Raw genomic sequence first — 16,691 nt, forward strand, 5'->3', positions numbered from 1 at the left:
AACATGGCATACTGAGACCTTTAATCCTTTAGAGTCTTATTCTCATACGAAAAGTGAAGACAGCGGTGACATACTCCTTTTGTATGGAAAAAGAAAAAGTGCAGCCCTTGGAAAGTTGCCAAATCCAGCTTGGCGGCAAAGTCAGATCCCCTGCTTCTGCCATGTTCTACATTGTGGTTAATTGGACCAATGAGCAAGGGAAGAGGACAGCAGGAGGGCGAACTTTTCCTTTCTGCCTTCTCTGAAATAAAAGAGCAGGCAGCACAGATGGAGTTCAGAACACAGAAAAAAAAATTAGTTCAAACATTTCCTGACAGAAGGGCAGAGTTAAAACATTTTTAGCACAGGGTAGGCCAGTGACCATGAAGCATTTTAATCTCTACCATTTACGCTATGGGGTAAGCTCTGCACGGTCTGTGTATTTGTGTCAGGTCCATGCTAAAGAAAAGGATGACTCTCCTTAGCTCTTTAATTTTAGAACCCCGTGATTCTAATAATTAGAGCCCCCTAATTGTGCCTACACTTGAAAAACATGTGTTCAATGAGGGTTGTCTCCTTCTCCCTCCATCCCCACAGCCAGTGCTGGAAACTGCTGTCCTACTGGACAGTGTCAGTTGGGTTCAACATTGGAGTAAAGGGTGCTACAAGACAATCTGTGCTGCAGCTGGTTCACCCTGTCCACACCATTTTCAACAGTCTTGAGGTTGTATAGGAGCTGCTATGCTTGGCACCAGATGTCTGTCAGATGGCAGTTTTCAACTTTAGAAACCACAGATAAGTGTTTCCTTGTGGTTGTAATAGAAAAGCAGATGGAAATTAGGAGCCTAAATACATTTGTGGATCTGCACCATTGAAAATAGTGATGTAATGACTTCTTCAAGATGGTAATTCCAGGGCCATAACCAGGACGGGGCATGCAGGGCAGTCATCCAGGGCGTGAAGCCTTGGGAGCAGAAGAAATGGGGTGGCGTAGAGGGAGCCCATGGGATCACATGTCCCCCCAGATTTCTGCATTCCATTTAGCACAGAGATTTTTAAAACGGGGCGGGGGGATGTCCCCCCACCAGTTCGAATGCTGTCATCTTCTACCAGGAGCCAGTGGATTGGAAGTGGGTGGGGCCACTCAGGCCCCTGGCTCTCTGTGCTGTGGGAGCATGGACGTGAGCAGGCTGCCTGGCAGCCCTCCCTACCCTGCTCCCCAAGCCAGGCCACCACCTAGAGCGTACCTGCCGGCATTGCACCCTGTAGACAGCCAGACTCTATGGGCAGAGGCTGGCTCCAGTTGGTGGCACCAGCCAGTGCTGGGCTCCTTTCGGGGAGAGGCAAGAGCACATCTGGGGTAGGGTAACCAAGACACCAAGTGAGTTGAGGAGTGCTTGGGGAGCAGGGCAAGGAGAACTGCTGGGCAGCCAGCCCACGCCCAGGCTTCCATAGTGCAGAGAGCCAGGGGCCCGAGCAGGCTGGGCGGCTCCCACCAGCTTCCAATTTGCCAGTTTTGTGTTAACTGGAAGGCAGAAATCTGGAGGGACACGTTGTAGTGAGAGATTTTTGCCTTGAATGTTTTGAATGGAGGTTTGCAGAAAAACCTCGGAAGGAGTTTAAAATTTCATAAAATTATATTTCTCTCAATTGGACATAAAAAGAGTGGTGACAGTATCAGGACACTTTGGTTTGCATAAAACAGTAATTAGTTGTAAGATTAAGGCTTTAAATAAATAGAAATTAATGATAGTTTAAATTTAGAAAATCCAATAGTGGTTGGTAACCAAGATGGCAGATGATGTAGTAATGGGGAATGATTCAGCAAAATCCTAGATTCCAAGATGGCATCAGGGGAGGAGCACTCCTAGATTGACAGCATGCTAATTACATATGACAGCATGCTAATAAAAGTGGAGGATCTAGACAGGAAGAGGAAATATGCTAATATCTAAAAACTGATTGGCTGAGTTAGGCTAATAAATTATGTTTATGAGATGATCTTGAGAGTGCAACCAATATATAAGGCTGACAGCTAGCAGGCTGAATTTGTAGTGGCTTTGGGATCTGGAGGAGAACAGAAGCTGCGAGACATCTGCAAAGAAGAAGCTACCTGAAAATTAGCCACCTGCAAGAAGGAGAACAGCAGCAGCAGCAAAAGAATCCTGAGGTTGCCTTGGCAACAGAGAACTGGCTGCCAGCAACCGCCCCACCAACAGCAATCACCACTGCCACCACCATGGGGCAGCAGCACAACTGTGCTGCCTAAATATTTCAGACAGAGCAGAAGGACCCCTTGACGAATCAGAGGGAAACTTGAAGGAAGAGTGTAAGTCTGATTTCCTTTTTATCTATTATTTAAGAGTGTATAGGTTTTGCCTGTAAATAAAACTTGATGCCTGCGTCTTGAATGAGATCTCCCCTACCCATCTTGTAACTGCCTGGCCAGCGCTTACAGGATGTTCAATGCTAAGCAAGTGTTTTAATCTGTGAATATAGTGTTAGTTTTCTCATTTGCGCCTATAAGAGGCTGGCATATATCACATTGTATTAAATATGGGGTTAAATTGTAACATTAAGACTAGGGTGACCAGATGTCCCGATTTTATAGGGACAGTCCCGATTTTTGGGTCTTTTTCTTATATAGGCTCCTATTACCCCCCACCCCTTGTCCCGATTTTTCACATTTGCTGTCTGGTCACCCTAATTAAGACTAAAGGCCTCTGGGTGTATGGGACCGCTATAGGCTTGTTACATTGAAAGCTTTGTATTTCCTGCATGTGTTAGATATCCTATGTAGTCTGTGTCTTGGATTTTGCTGCCTCACTTTAATTATTTCAATTGTAATTCTATTGCATTTTACTCTGTTCTTCATACCTTCTTTCTTGCTTTCCTAAATACAGTGTAATAATTTATTTCTTTAAATAAACCATCCTTTTGTTTTCGAAGAATTACTGCTTGTTTGTTCTTTCTTGTTCGGAAGGCTGTAGCCGTGTCCTTTCAGGTGCTCTGGAGAGCCCTCTGCAGGTCAGAGACAAGCCCCCCTGGTAACACTCTGGCAATTCCTTTAGAGCAGGCCACAACCTTGTTTACCCTTCTGTTAAAATTAGACAAATTTGTAGGTAATTCAATTAGCATCTAAATTTTAGGGTAACAACCTGACCCCACATGCCCCTCCCACACGTTGCCTCTAAGGGGCACAAATATGCTTGCTCACCCCGGGTGCTAAAATGCCTACTTACGGCTCTGGTTAATTCATTTTATAAAAGTTAGCACTCAAAACATGTTTACCATTTTAGCAACAGACTGACTGAAACACCAAAAGAAAAGAAAAAGAAAGTTGGGATAACAAACAAATAAGAGACTATAAGAAGCTAATCTTTAGAAGATAATAAAGGAAAACAAGAATTGTTTTAGGTGCAGGTAACATTTCTTCATTGAAAATAATAACATTTATAGTAGGGCTGTCAAGCGATTAAAAAAGGTAATCCCACTTTTAAGCAATAATAGAATATTTTTGCGTGTTTTCTACATTTTCAAATATATTGATTTCAATTACAACACAGAATACAAAGTGTGCAGTGCTCACTTCATTTTATTACAAATATTTGTGCTGTAAAAAAACAAAAGAAATAGTATTTTTCAATTCACCTCATACAAGTATTGTAATGTAATCTCTTTATCATTAAAGTTGAACTTACAAATGTAGAATTATGTACAAAAAAAATACGTGCATTCAAAAACAAAACAATGTAAAATTTTAGAGCCTACAAATCCACTCAGTCCTACTTCTTGTTCAGCCAGTCACTCAGACAAACTAGTTTGTTTACATTTGCAGGAGATAATGCTGCCGGCTTCTTGTTTACAATATCACCTGAAAGTGAGAACAGGCATTCGCATGCACTGTTGTAACCAGTGTTGCAAGATATTTATGTGCCAGATACACTAAAGATTCATATGTCCCTTTATGCTTCAACCACCATTCCAGAGGACATGCACCCATGCTGATGACAGGTTCAGCTCAATAACTATCCAAAGCAGTGCAGACCAATGTGTGTTCACTTTCATCATCTGAGTCAGATGCCACCAGCAGAAGGTTGATTTTCTTTTATGGTGGTTCGGGTTCTGTAGTTTCCACATCAGAGTGTTGCTCTTTTAAGACTTCTGAAAGCATGCTTCACACCCCATACCAATCACAATTTGGAAGGCACTTCAGATTCTTAAATCTTGGGATGAGTGCTGTAGCTATCTTTAGAAATCTCACATTGGTACCTTCTTTGCGTTTTGTCAGATCTACAGTGAAAGTGTTCTTAAAATGAACAACATGTACTGGGTCATCATCTGAGACTGCTGTAATATGAAATACATGGCAGAATGCAGGTAAAACAGAGCTGGAGACCTACTATTCTCCCCCAAAGAGTTCAGTCAAAATTTAATTAACGCATTATTTTTTTTAACGAGCATCATCAGCATGGAAGCATGTCCTCTGGAATGTTTAGCATATCTGGCACATAAATACCTTCTACTGCCAGCTACAAAAGTGCCATGCGAACACCTGTTCTCAATTTCAGATGACATTGTAAATAAGAAGCCAGCAGCATTATCTCCTGTAAATGTAAATAAACTTGTTTGTCTTAGTGATTGGCTGAATAAGAATTAGGACTGAGTGGACTTGTAGGTGCTACAATTTTAAATTGTTTTGTTTTTGAGTGCAGTGCAGTTATGTAACAAAAAATCTACATTTGTAAGTTGTACTTTCATGATAAAGAGATTGCATTATGGTACTTGTATGAGGTGAATTGAAAAATACTATTTCTTTTGTTTATCATTTTTACAGTGCAAATATTTGTAATATAGAGTGAGTAGTGTACATGTTATATTCTGTGTTGTAATTGAAATCCATATATTTGAAAATGTAGGATAACATCCAAAAATATTTAATACATTTCAATTGGTATTCTATTGTTTAACAGTGTAATTAAAACTGTGATTAATCACAATTAATTTTTTAATCATGATTTTTTAGTTAATCATGTGAGTTAACTGTGATTAATCGACAGTCCTAATTTATAGCTTTTTTTAAATTAATTTTGTGCTGCACTTTGAAAATTATGTCCCCCTGAAGTAGGTGCAAAGTGAACAATACTATTGTTTCACTTACCTTGAAAGTGGGAACTGCACGTTCTTTTCTCTCTCTCTCTCTTTCTCTCTTTTTTTACAAATGGGATGAAATTTCTTAGTCTGTAAGTAATTCTGTGTCATGTTGTGTAGTGACCCCACAATACCCCACAGATTAACCTCAACTGCTTGTAGAGACATTAGACCTTTCCACAGTGTCATTTAAATTACAGACCTTAAAAAGAGTGTACTTAATTAAATGAGAGTGGAAAGAAGGGATCAAAATTAACAGAAATGAAAAATAAAACTCATTACAGGCAGATAAATATAATGTCTTGTGAATTATTGTAATCTTCATCCAGTTTATCCTGCAGATTTGTATGGAAAAACATTACTTGAGTCTGAAGTCAGTAAAGTTTGGTCTAGATCAGGGGTCGGCAACATTCGGCACGCAGCTCGCCAGGGTAAGCACCTTAGCGGGTCGGACCAGTTTATTTACCTGCTGATGCGGCAGGTTCAGACGATCGCGGCCCCCACTCACCGTGGTTCGCCGTCCCTGGCCAATGGGGGCAGCGGGAAGCAGCGTGGGCCAAGCGATGTGCTGGCCGCGGCTTCCCGCCACCTCCATTGGCCCAGGACAGCGAACCGCGGCCAGTGGGGGCCGCGATCGGCCGAACCTGCCGTGTCAGCAGGTAAATAAACTGGCCCAGCCCGCTAGGGTGCTTACCCTGGCGAGCCGCGTGCCGAACATTGCCGACCCCTGGTCTAGATTCAAACTCAGAAAGCCATCTTCATTGTCTTCTCTGTCTGTTTTCATTTATATTTTAAAACTCATCAAGTATTTGTGTTTGTTTTTTTTAAAAGCATATATAAATATAGTTTTCAGGGCTTTCCATTCTGCTTTTTGCTCATATGACCTAATGTGTTTACTCACTCAGTGCCAAGCCACAGAAGCCAGTCCATAGTCTCTAATGCCCTGTCTACATTCAGAATGTAGCTGTGTTCAGCTAACGTAGATTCATAACACATTTCTAGCATGACTTGGTCCTGTGCACACCACCAGCCAAGATGCAATAGAAGACAACAGAGTGGAAGCTGTGACTGAACTGCATTCTAGTAGGCTTTCAAAATGGCTCTGTTCCTTGTGTAAATAAGGCCCCAGGCATTTTGAAAATAAATTATTCAGCGTGCTGCTACAAATCAGCCTTTTCTCCTATTGTAGGTGTATTTTAAAATTCTTTTTAAAAACCACTAAAGTGCTGTTTTAGTGCTCTCTCCATACCCCTCTTCCTCTTTTCTTGTGTTACAGCACACAGTACATCAAGTTTACTCCTATTCCCTACAAAATAAAATTACATTTGTGATGGTGGAGTGATCATGTTCCGGAAGTGTCAATTTTAGCTTCTCCCTTGGTTCCTTCTATTGAAAACGTTATTGCTTTCCCACATTTCAGTTATGTGGCTTCTGCATTAGTCTCATTGTTGAATAAGCATGGCAAACAATAGCTTGCAGTCTTTGGTCCTGATTCTTCAGTCCTTATACTCAGGCAAATTCCAAAGGAAATTAATTGGAGTCAAAGGGGGAGTCACCTGAACAGAAACTGCAGAACTGGCCCCTTTGAGGCATTATGTAATGTAATGTTAAGTCCAATCCTAGAAACATACGTGTGAGTAGTCCCCTTGAAAAAAGGGCTCATTCCTGCAAGGCGCTGAGAGGGCTAGACCCAAATGTGATTTACTTTAAGCATGTGAGTAGTTCTGTTGACTTTATTGATTTTTGAACTGGCCCCTGAGATGAAAAGGCACCAAGTGAAGAGTCATTTGTTTCAAATGCCTCAACTTGTTTTTTGTCTTCTTTTTGTACAACAGTTTGCAAGTTTTGGAAAGAAAAAAAGATACTTGACGAGAGAGAGAGAGTGAGTGTGTGACTGTAAAGGTATGTCTACACTGTTAGCTGGAAGTGTAATGTCAAGCTCAAGGAGACATGCCCGTGCTAGCTCTAATCAAACTGGCATTCTAAAAATAGAAGTGTAGTTGCAAAGGTACAAGCCACAGGATGGGGTAGCTGTCCAAGTATGTACATAGTCAGGGCCGGTGCAATAATTTAGGCGACCTAGGCAGTCGCCTAGGGCGCTAGGATTTGGGGGGTGCCATTTTCTTCAGCAGCGACTGCGGCGGCTGGATCTTCGGCCGCCCCAGTCACCGCCGGCATTTAGGCGGAGGGAGCTGAGGCAGTGGAACATGGGGAGGGCCGCCTGCAGCGGGGGTGGGGGGCGGCACGCAGAGGAACTCCCCACCCCAGCTCACCTCTGCCCTGCCTCCTCCCCAAGCATGCCGTGGCTGCTTCATTTCTCCCGCCTCCCAGGCTTGCAGCGCCAATCAGCAGCGACGCGTGCTCGGGGAGGAGGCGGGGCATGGGTGAGGTGGGGCACGGGGGGTGCCCTCAGGGTGGGGGGTGGGGAGCTGCTGCAGGGGGGGCACCTTAGGGCAGAGGGGGGGAGCTGCTGCAGGGGGGGCGCCTCAGCGTGGGGGCTCGGGGACGGGGGGGGCGCAAGGTGGAAGTTTCGCCTAGGATGCGAAACATCCTTCCACTGGCCCTGTACCTAGTGTCTCAGATGGAACTCTACTTGGGGTGGCTAGCACTTCACGCTGCCGTGGCTACACTTCTGTTTTTAGCACACAGGAGCTCAATCAGAACTAGTTCAGGTATATGTCCTTGAGCGGGAAATTACACCTCCAGCTCAAACTGGAGACTTACCCTAAATTTAGCTGATTAATGATGTATAAAAGTATAAACAAAAGCTGGATTTGGGTCAGTGTAGAAATATGGCAGTCAGAGTTGATTTTATTGATTCTATAGAATGGGTGCAGCAGAAATTAAAGGGAAAAATGAGATCAACATTTTTTTTCTTTGTCCAATGAATTTTATTCCAAGATTTATTTAAAAGGGATTCACAATGTGTGTTTTTCTACCTATCCTTTTCAACTCTTACTATGCATTGTTTGGGTCTGTATTGTTGATGCTGCTCCCACTCTTTAGAATCAATTAAATAAATGGTTCAGGTCCAGGATCTGAACCAAGGCCCAGTTATGGCAATGGAAAGACTCCCATTGACTTAAGTGGGCTTTGGATCAGGACCCAGACCGCCAGACACTTTTGAACAGACCCTGAAATCTTTTTACTTACTTTATCATTATTATTGGGTGTTTTTTTTTTTAATTATGTTCTTTGTAATCTGGACTTTGACTATACCTTGACCAAGAAATGTGGATCTTGACAAAAAATAGACTACCCCTGAACTAATATAATAAAAAAGGCTGAACCACATTCTTCATAAAGTTTACTGTCTCTAAAAAATTCCATTTATCTTCTCTGACTGCCTTTACATAGTAACCTTTTGTCACATAATATAAGAATCTCTATTCTCCTGCTTAATCAAAGTACTATGGATTTTATGTAAAGTTCATAATAGCTGAAAATTCTGGTAGATATATAAAAATAGTGTTAACACCTACGTGGTTCCATTCCCACAGATTTACTAAGACAGGTAGTTAAGCATTTCTTCCACCTCAGTGACAACATCTGCGTCAGCAATGACTCGGGAGACATATGTCTCCCTGTTTACAGCCACAAAGGAATTTATTGCCCATATTCTGACTGAATAAATCCATTGCATTAAAATAAAACAGAGAGCCTGATTCACCTCTCATTGATGCCAGTTTTACATCTATGTAACACCAATGATTTCAATAGAATTTTTCCTGATTTATATTAGCTGAAGTGTGAGGAGAATCAGGCCCATGGTTAACAAAGGCATCACATTTCTTTCTTAAGCTAATTTATTATAGCTGTGTTGCAGATGTAATCAGGTTAGCTGTTAAAGACTGACTACTACATAACTCCGTTGATAATATTTCTAATGCCATTTTATCTCACCATTGAAAATGTTTATTAATTTATAAAAAAGAATTGTTATTCAGGTAAGGAAATATATTCTGTGTGATATTATGAAAACCATTTTCCCTTCTGTGTGGTTGTCTTTCGAAATGAGTGTAAGCAGGCATAGCTACATAAAAGGGACCATGGTAAACCACTGGACAGTCCAGATATTAACTTGTGTATGATAGGCGTTTAATCTGCATCCTTGCAGACATGGTTATTTTTCTGGCTTTGCCTCACAGTCTGTCATGTGGTTGGCTAAGCTGTTTGGACTTTTTTGTCCTCTGCAGTGAAAATGTCATTATATACTAATTTAATCCTGCTTTAGCAATACGGTGGACTGAATGACCTAATACTGTAGGCTTTTTCCATCTAACTTATCTGATTTTCATTGTATATGAGGAATTTGTGCATCCGACAGTTTGTTGATTTAAAAAAAAAAACCTCCAAATTGATTTTTTTCTGCACAGTTCTATTTTTCTTTTTTATCAGAGTGTCATGTGGGACTAATTCAAATATCTTACCTAAGTCTAAGTACCGTATATTATATCAACAGTTACTTTTGTCAACCAAACTTGTAATCTCATCAAAAAATTATATCACATTTGTATGACAAAAATCTATTTACCAAAAAAATCGTGTTGCTTGGCATTAATTATGCCACCATGCTTTATTCTTCACTGTTTGTGTCCTATCTCAGCATTTCCATGCTTTGTGTGGAATCCACATCAGGCTTAACAGCCTATGGTTACCCAGGTCATCCCATTAACCATTCTTAAATATTGGCACAACATTAGCATTTCTCCAGTTCTCTGGAACTTCCCTAATGTAGCAAGATTTGTTAAAAATCAACATTAAAAGTTCAAAGAGATCATTGGCCAATTCTTTTAATACTCTTGGGTTCAAATTATCCAGTTTTGCTGATATAAAATGTATAACTTTAACAGTTGTTGTTTAACAACTTCTGTAGTTACTAATATAATAGACGGTATCTCCTTATCACTGTGACATATAAATATATCATCCTGCTTCTTTCCAGATACAGAAAAGAAATATATTTGACTACTTCTGTCTTTTGTGCATCACAATTGAAAAAATTTCCATCCTTATCTAGTATCAGACATTTACCATTTTTAGAATTTTGTTTGCTCCTGATATATTTAGAGAATTCCTTCTTATTGTCCTTAACCCCACGGACCATAGATTTTTGTTTTTTAATTGATACCCTTTAGCTTCCCTTTAAGCTTTAACTTTCCCCAAAGACTAAGTTTTACACCAGTGGTACACATACCACAGTTGAGAACTGCAGTTTTAAGATATACATTTAGCAACATAAACAAATTTATTCAACTACACGTTTGATAAGAATGGGAATAGAAAATACCACAGTGTGCAGTACTGTCAAGTTAACACTGCCATAAGAACCTAAACTTTTGCTTTTCTTGATTTTTTTTTTAAATGTTAACAGTGCAACCTTAATGTTGCATTAATAACTTTTACATTTCATATATATTTAATTTCCTCACTACATATGTTTAATAAACTGTGTGAATTGCAGTCCCATCTAAATATTGATTATTTCTCAAAAATGTGCATTTTAGTTACTATGAAAGTCTATGTAATATATATATATATATATATATATATATATTAAAATGCTCAGGAAACTTGTTCTGAATTGGACAGGAGGAACGAAATACCATAGACAACACCTATAGATAGAGATCAAAACATGGTCAAAGGTATGAGTTGAACAATTAGCATATTTAGCCAAATCATGTTTATGAAAGCAGACCTATTATTTGTATTATGAGGCCTCAGCCAGATTGGGCCACACTGCTAGACATTGTATAGATTTAGGCTCTGATTCTGCAAACACAACATTTACTTAACTTTACTACTGTGAATAGTTCCATTGATTTCAATAGGATTACGCACAATAGTAAAGTTAAACAGTTGTATATTTGTAGGATTGAGGCCATACAGACCAGCACATGCAGATCTGTTTAACAGCAGTATATGATTTAAATTGATCTGTCCTTATACAAGGTATAGAAGAAATACATCAGTTTTTCCTAGTAAGTTTTCATGTACACAGCTCAGAAGCAAGCTCCTATGAGATGAATACTATGTGTAACTTTATCCTAATTGTTTCTGCACGTGGCATCATTTATTCTGAAAGCAAGGAAAAATATTGGATACATGAATAAAAATAAATCAGTGCACTAAGGTATGATTTTCAATAGCTAAACAGAATTGAGGAAACTGTAGCTCTCACAGCCAGATACACGATCTGCAATTGGGCACCTCTCCAGATTTAACATGTAGGTTGAACTGTTTGCAACTTAAAAAAAGAAGAGTGTTTATTCAATAATTCTCTGGTGTAAGATAAATAAAGGATTAATGTGAAACTGTCTCAGGGCTCGTCTACACTAGAAGTACTACAGCGGTGCAGCTGCAACAATGCAGCTGCGCCATTGTAGTGTGTCTGGTGAAGACACTCTATGCCGACAGGAGAGAGCTCTCCCAGCATAATAAAACCACCTCTGCAAGAGAAGCTCTCCCCCCGACATAGCGCTGTCCACACCAGCACTTAGGTTGGTGTAACTCATGTCACTCAGGGGGTGGCTTATTGACACCCGTGAGCAAGTAAGTTATACAGAGAAAAGCAGTAGTGTGTACAAGCCCTCAGAAGCAGCTAGAAACTGTCATTCCTTCAGGGTGCTGCAATGAGAGTTGGTTTTTGTATGTTTGTTACTTCATATTCTGTTGGAGAGCTCTGGTAGGACGAAGCATCTCTGGAACCAGACAGACTTAGAATTACCCCTCAATCTCAGTTTAATTTATCTCTTACTGTTAAAAAAACTCAGGCCCCAAGCCTGAAAAGACTTATGCACCTGCTTAACTTTGTAGTTAACTGTACTGTACTGTGAGGAGACCCACTGACTTAGTTAAGCTGGCACATATGTTTTTGCAGGATTGGAGCTTTAGTTATATTTCTAACATGTTTGGACCCTGTATTTTTATAGAGTTAAAGTTTTATAGCAGTTAAAGCTGCATAATGGTTTCTGGTCTCACTTCTTGTTTTCAATCATTCATAACTTTCTGGGTAAAAAATTAGTCTGAGGGCTTCGCTACACAATGTGGCAAAGTGTGCCAGATGGATGTGATTTGTAAAGCACACCTAATGTGCTGTGCTGTAACTCTGGGGTCGGCAATGTTCGGCATGCAGCTTGCCAGGGTAAGCACCCTGGCGGGCCGGGCCAGTTTATTTACCTGCTGACGCAGCAGGTTCGGCCGATCACGGCCCCCAGTGGCCGTGGTTCGCCATCCCGGGCCAATGGAGGTGGCGGGAAGCCGCGGCCAGCACATCCCTCGGCCCGCGCCACTTCCTGCCACCCCCATTGGCCCGGGACGGCGAACCGCGGCCAGTGGGGGCCGTGATGGGCCGAACCTGCCGTGTCAGCAGGTAAATAAACTGGCTCGGCCTGCCAGGGTGCTTACCCTGGTGAGCCGTGTGCCAAACGTTGCCAACCCCTGCTGTAACTGCTCCGTATATACCCTTCTGGAACACTCTAAAAGATATCCAGTCTGAGTTAACATAGTCCTGTCTGGTCTACGTTAACATGAAGTTAGCTACCTTTTAGAAGAGTGTGCCAGCAGGGTCTAAATGGGCAGTTAGAACATAGCATAGGGTTACCATACGTCCTCTTTTTCCCGGACATGTCCGGCTTTTCGGCACTCAAACCCCCGTCCGGGGGGAATTGCCAAAAAGCCGAATATGTCCAGGAAAATGGTGGCTCTGCTCCTCCCTGACTCTTCGGCTCTGTTTAAGAGCCGAACTGCCCGAGCGCTACCGGCTTCGGGCAGCCCCCATGCCTCCGGACCCTGCGCCGCCGGAGCCCGGGAGGGGAAGTGCCCGGCTGGGGGCGCAGGGTCCGGAGGCAAGGGGGCTGCCCAAAGCCCAAGCGCTACCGGCTTCACGGTTTGCCGGGCAGCCTCCAGACCCTGCGCCCCCAGCTGGGCGCTTCCCCTCCCGGGCTCCAGCTGCGCTGGGGAAGCGCTGGCCGGGGGTGCAGGGTCTGGGGGCTGCCCGGCAAACCGTGAAGCCGGTAGCGCTCGGGCAGCCCTTTCCGCGTGGCTGGGAATGGGAGGGAGGAGGGGCGGAGTTAGGGCGGGGAAGGGGCGGAGTTGGGGCGGGGCTGGGGTGGGGAAATGGGCGGGGCCAGGGCCCGTGGAGGGTCCTCTTTTTTTATTTATTAGATATGGTAACCCTAACATAGTATGTTAGTGCATTTTACAGATTGCAAGCCTCCAGTGTGCTTTGATGGTGCCATGTGGACAAGCCCTGAAATTTTTCATGTTTGGGCTCGAGTCAAGGCTTTTGAATGAGTTCGATAGTACAAGGGAAAGAAGCTCAGCTGTTTTTGAACACTAGGGCAGTAAAAGAATGCACTGATTACTTTAAATAGTTTCTGTTAGCTCTTCTATAGCAATAAAGGTAAGTATTATTTCTATTGTTTGTTTGAGCAGTCCTCCACTAGTTGCTTTGGTGCCTGATGTGCCTTTTCCCATTCCCATGAAAATTTCCCTAAATTTGAACAGATTATAAACCTCCAAAAAAAATCACAATTCACACATGCTCAATAGAGTCTTGTTAGAGTTCAGCAGCAAAGTTCTCTGAAGCTTCCATCTGCACTGAGCATGATCAATTCCAGGGTTGCGAGGGCTGACCAAGATTTCCCTACAATTGATCCTCCCAACTGCTGTGGCCGGCTGTGGCACTGGGAGCAGGAACTGGAAGCAGCAAAATGGTCTCTCTTGTGCTCTCAATGCTCCTGCTGCTGTAGGTGCCCAAGCAGAGAATGGGAGAAGGAGAAGGCAACTTGACTGACATTCAGAGCAGTGAGAAATGTGGGGAGTGAGAGCAGGGACAGAAGCATAAGGAGAGGCAAAGCACTGCGGTGGGGTGGGGTCAGAGAGCAGAAGGACAGTGAGAGATGAGCCAGTGGGGTGGTGGAGAGGAAAAGGGGGGTAGGAGAGGGCTGGGGAGAATAGAGGGGCAGGAGTCAAGAGATGGGAGGGTGAACAGATAGGAACAGATGGGGAGGGAGCTAGAGCTGGGATGGCATGGCACATAGGAGAGGAGAACAGGAATAGGCTGGGGGTACAGGGTACAGTGGTTTGTAAGCACTAGACCACTCTCCTCCCGAACCTGGAATTAAATCCAGGACTTAAGTCTCTACATTCCTTGGCTGCCAGTAAATAACTGAAACTAACTGGCAAAGTGTGTGACTCATCCCCCACTCCACTCCCAGTGGCTGGTCCATATATAGAACAACAGTCTGATAGTGATACCAGTTAGTCATTAGCTCACACAAGAGTCATGTATGCAGAAATTCTAGTGGTAATTCAATTAATTCAGTTTTTTAAAATGGTTTTGCCTTTTGGAAATTGTCTTAGCACCTCTTATACAGGAGCAATGTTGCTATTACAGTTTACGTGGCGGTTAGTCATTCTGCATCTAAACTCTTTCTGAAGAGAAAAATACCTCCACAGATATTATTTCCAACTTATTTGGATTGTTCTTGACTATACCACCAATAATTCAACAATTTCCTATACCTCAGCTGCTGTATCACTAGGCTTAGGTGCAATGTCCTGGGTTCCAAATTTTGGGAACTTTGAAAATATAAATATTAAGGAAATGCATAGAATACTAACTAGTCCCAGTTCATATAAATTTCATATGAAAGCAGCAGTCTTCTGGTTAAAGGACTGATATGAAATCACTCAGAAACAAGACTCACCGCAGAATTTGAATGTATGATTGCTTTAAATGATGTTTCATATGTACTAAATACAGGGAAAATTTCAGTTAGCTAAAATAACGTGTTGGTGCTGAAAGAAATTCAATTTAAAAAATAGTGCACTTGCATAGTTTTAAAGGTGGTCTGCTTTGCTTGATTTTTATCAGGCTGAGATACTGAACCATATACGAATCCATGGTATTCCCACAACTTGTATGCTGTGTGCAGTTCTCATGACCTCATCTAAAAAAATATGTATTAGGATTGGAAAAAGTACAGAGAAGGGCAACAAAAATGATTAGGGGTATGGAACAGCTTCCATATGAAAAGAGATTAAAAAGACTGGGACTGTTCAGCTTAGAAAAGAGACTACTCAGGGGGGAATACGATAGAGATCTATAAAATCATGACTTGTATGGAGAAAGTGAATAGGGAAGTATTATTTACCGTTTTAGTTAACATAGGAATCAGGGGTCACCCAATGAAATTAATAGGCAGCAGATTTAAAACAAACATAAAGAAGTACTTCTTCACACAAGGCACAGTCAACCTGTGGAACTTATTGCCAGGGGATGTTGTGAAGACCATAAGTATAACTGGGTTCGAAAAAGAATTAGATAAGTTCATGGAGGATAGGTCCATCAATCACTATTAGCCAAGATAGTGAGGGATGCAATCCCATGCTCTGGGTGTCCCTCAACTTCTGACTGCCAGAAGCTGGGACTAGATCAGCGGTTCTCAAACTAGGGCCACCGCTTGTTCAGGGAAAGCCCCTGGCAGGCCGGGCCGGTTTGTTTACGTGCTGTGTCTTCAGGTTCGGCCGATTGCGGCTCCCACTGGCCGCGGTTCACCACTCCAGGCCAATGAGGGCTGCAGGGAGGGCAGCCAGCACGTCTGTTGGCCCACGCCACTTCCTGCAACCCCCATTGGCCTGGAGTAGTAAACCGCGGCCAGTGGGAGCCGCGATTGGCCGAACCTGCAGACACGGCAGGTAAACAAGCCAGCCCGGCCCGCCAGGGGCTTTCCTTGAACAAGCAGCGGCTCTAGTTTGAGAACCACTGGACTAGATGACGGGATGGATCACTCAAAATTACTCTGTTCTGCCCATTCCCTCTGAAGCATCTTGCACCAACCACTGTCAGAAGACAGGATATTGGGCTAGATGGACCATTGATCTGACCCCGTATGGCCGTTCTTATGTTCTTGTGTTATATTCCAAACTTAGAATTAAAGTTACTAAAATGTATGAAGCCTACTGGCAACTGAAGAATATCACCTGATGCTAAGGCCTGAGTTTTGCCATTAACTTAGATGGAAACAAGAAGAAGAGTCTAATCCTGTAGTAGGGGGAATAAACCTCAATCTTGAGGCAAAAATGGTTATTAATAAATTATAATTTTAACTTATTACAACTTGCCTTTGCCTTTACTGAATTTTAGGAGACATTTACAATTGTTTTCATGCATGTGATGCTTAGAGAAGAATAGTTCACTTGCTTATGCTTTAGTTGCTTATTTTATTAAATATTATATTCAGGTTAATTAAAGAAACTGCTAGGAAACCTCTGCTTTGTCCCAATAAGTGACTGGCACAAAAGACTTCAAGAATACTTCCTCCTTGGCCGTAGATCTGTCTTTATCCCCTCCCAGTCTGATTGTGCAAACTTTGGAATGCAGCTTTATTACTTCTGTTTTGTTTTAATATTCTATATTGTTTTGTTTTATATTATGGTAGAAAGATATAGCTAAATGTTAGTTATTGTGTTGTTTTTCTCTCTGCATAGAGTATTTGGTAGGAATCTTTAATTGTGAGTGAAGCTACTACACACTGTAATCCTGGGAACTG

At 42.2% G+C, this 16,691-nt stretch overlaps 1 protein-coding gene across 1 annotated transcript in view; it reads left to right on the plus strand.

Annotated features, from left to right (window-relative positions):
- Window positions 1-2,069: 2,069 nt before the first annotated feature.
- Window positions 2,070-16,691, plus strand: part of PANX2 (pannexin 2) — a 63,754-nt gene continuing 49,132 nt past the window's right edge. The window contains exon 1 of the transcript XR_008444358.1: window positions 2,070-2,308. The gene's annotated coding sequence lies outside the window, so the exon portion shown is untranslated. The remainder of the gene's footprint in view (window positions 2,309-16,691) is intronic.

Source organism: Malaclemys terrapin, chromosome 1 (genome assembly GCF_027887155.1).
Source record: "Malaclemys terrapin pileata isolate rMalTer1 chromosome 1, rMalTer1.hap1, whole genome shotgun sequence".
Classification (NCBI taxonomy): Eukaryota; Metazoa; Chordata; order Testudines; family Emydidae; genus Malaclemys; species Malaclemys terrapin.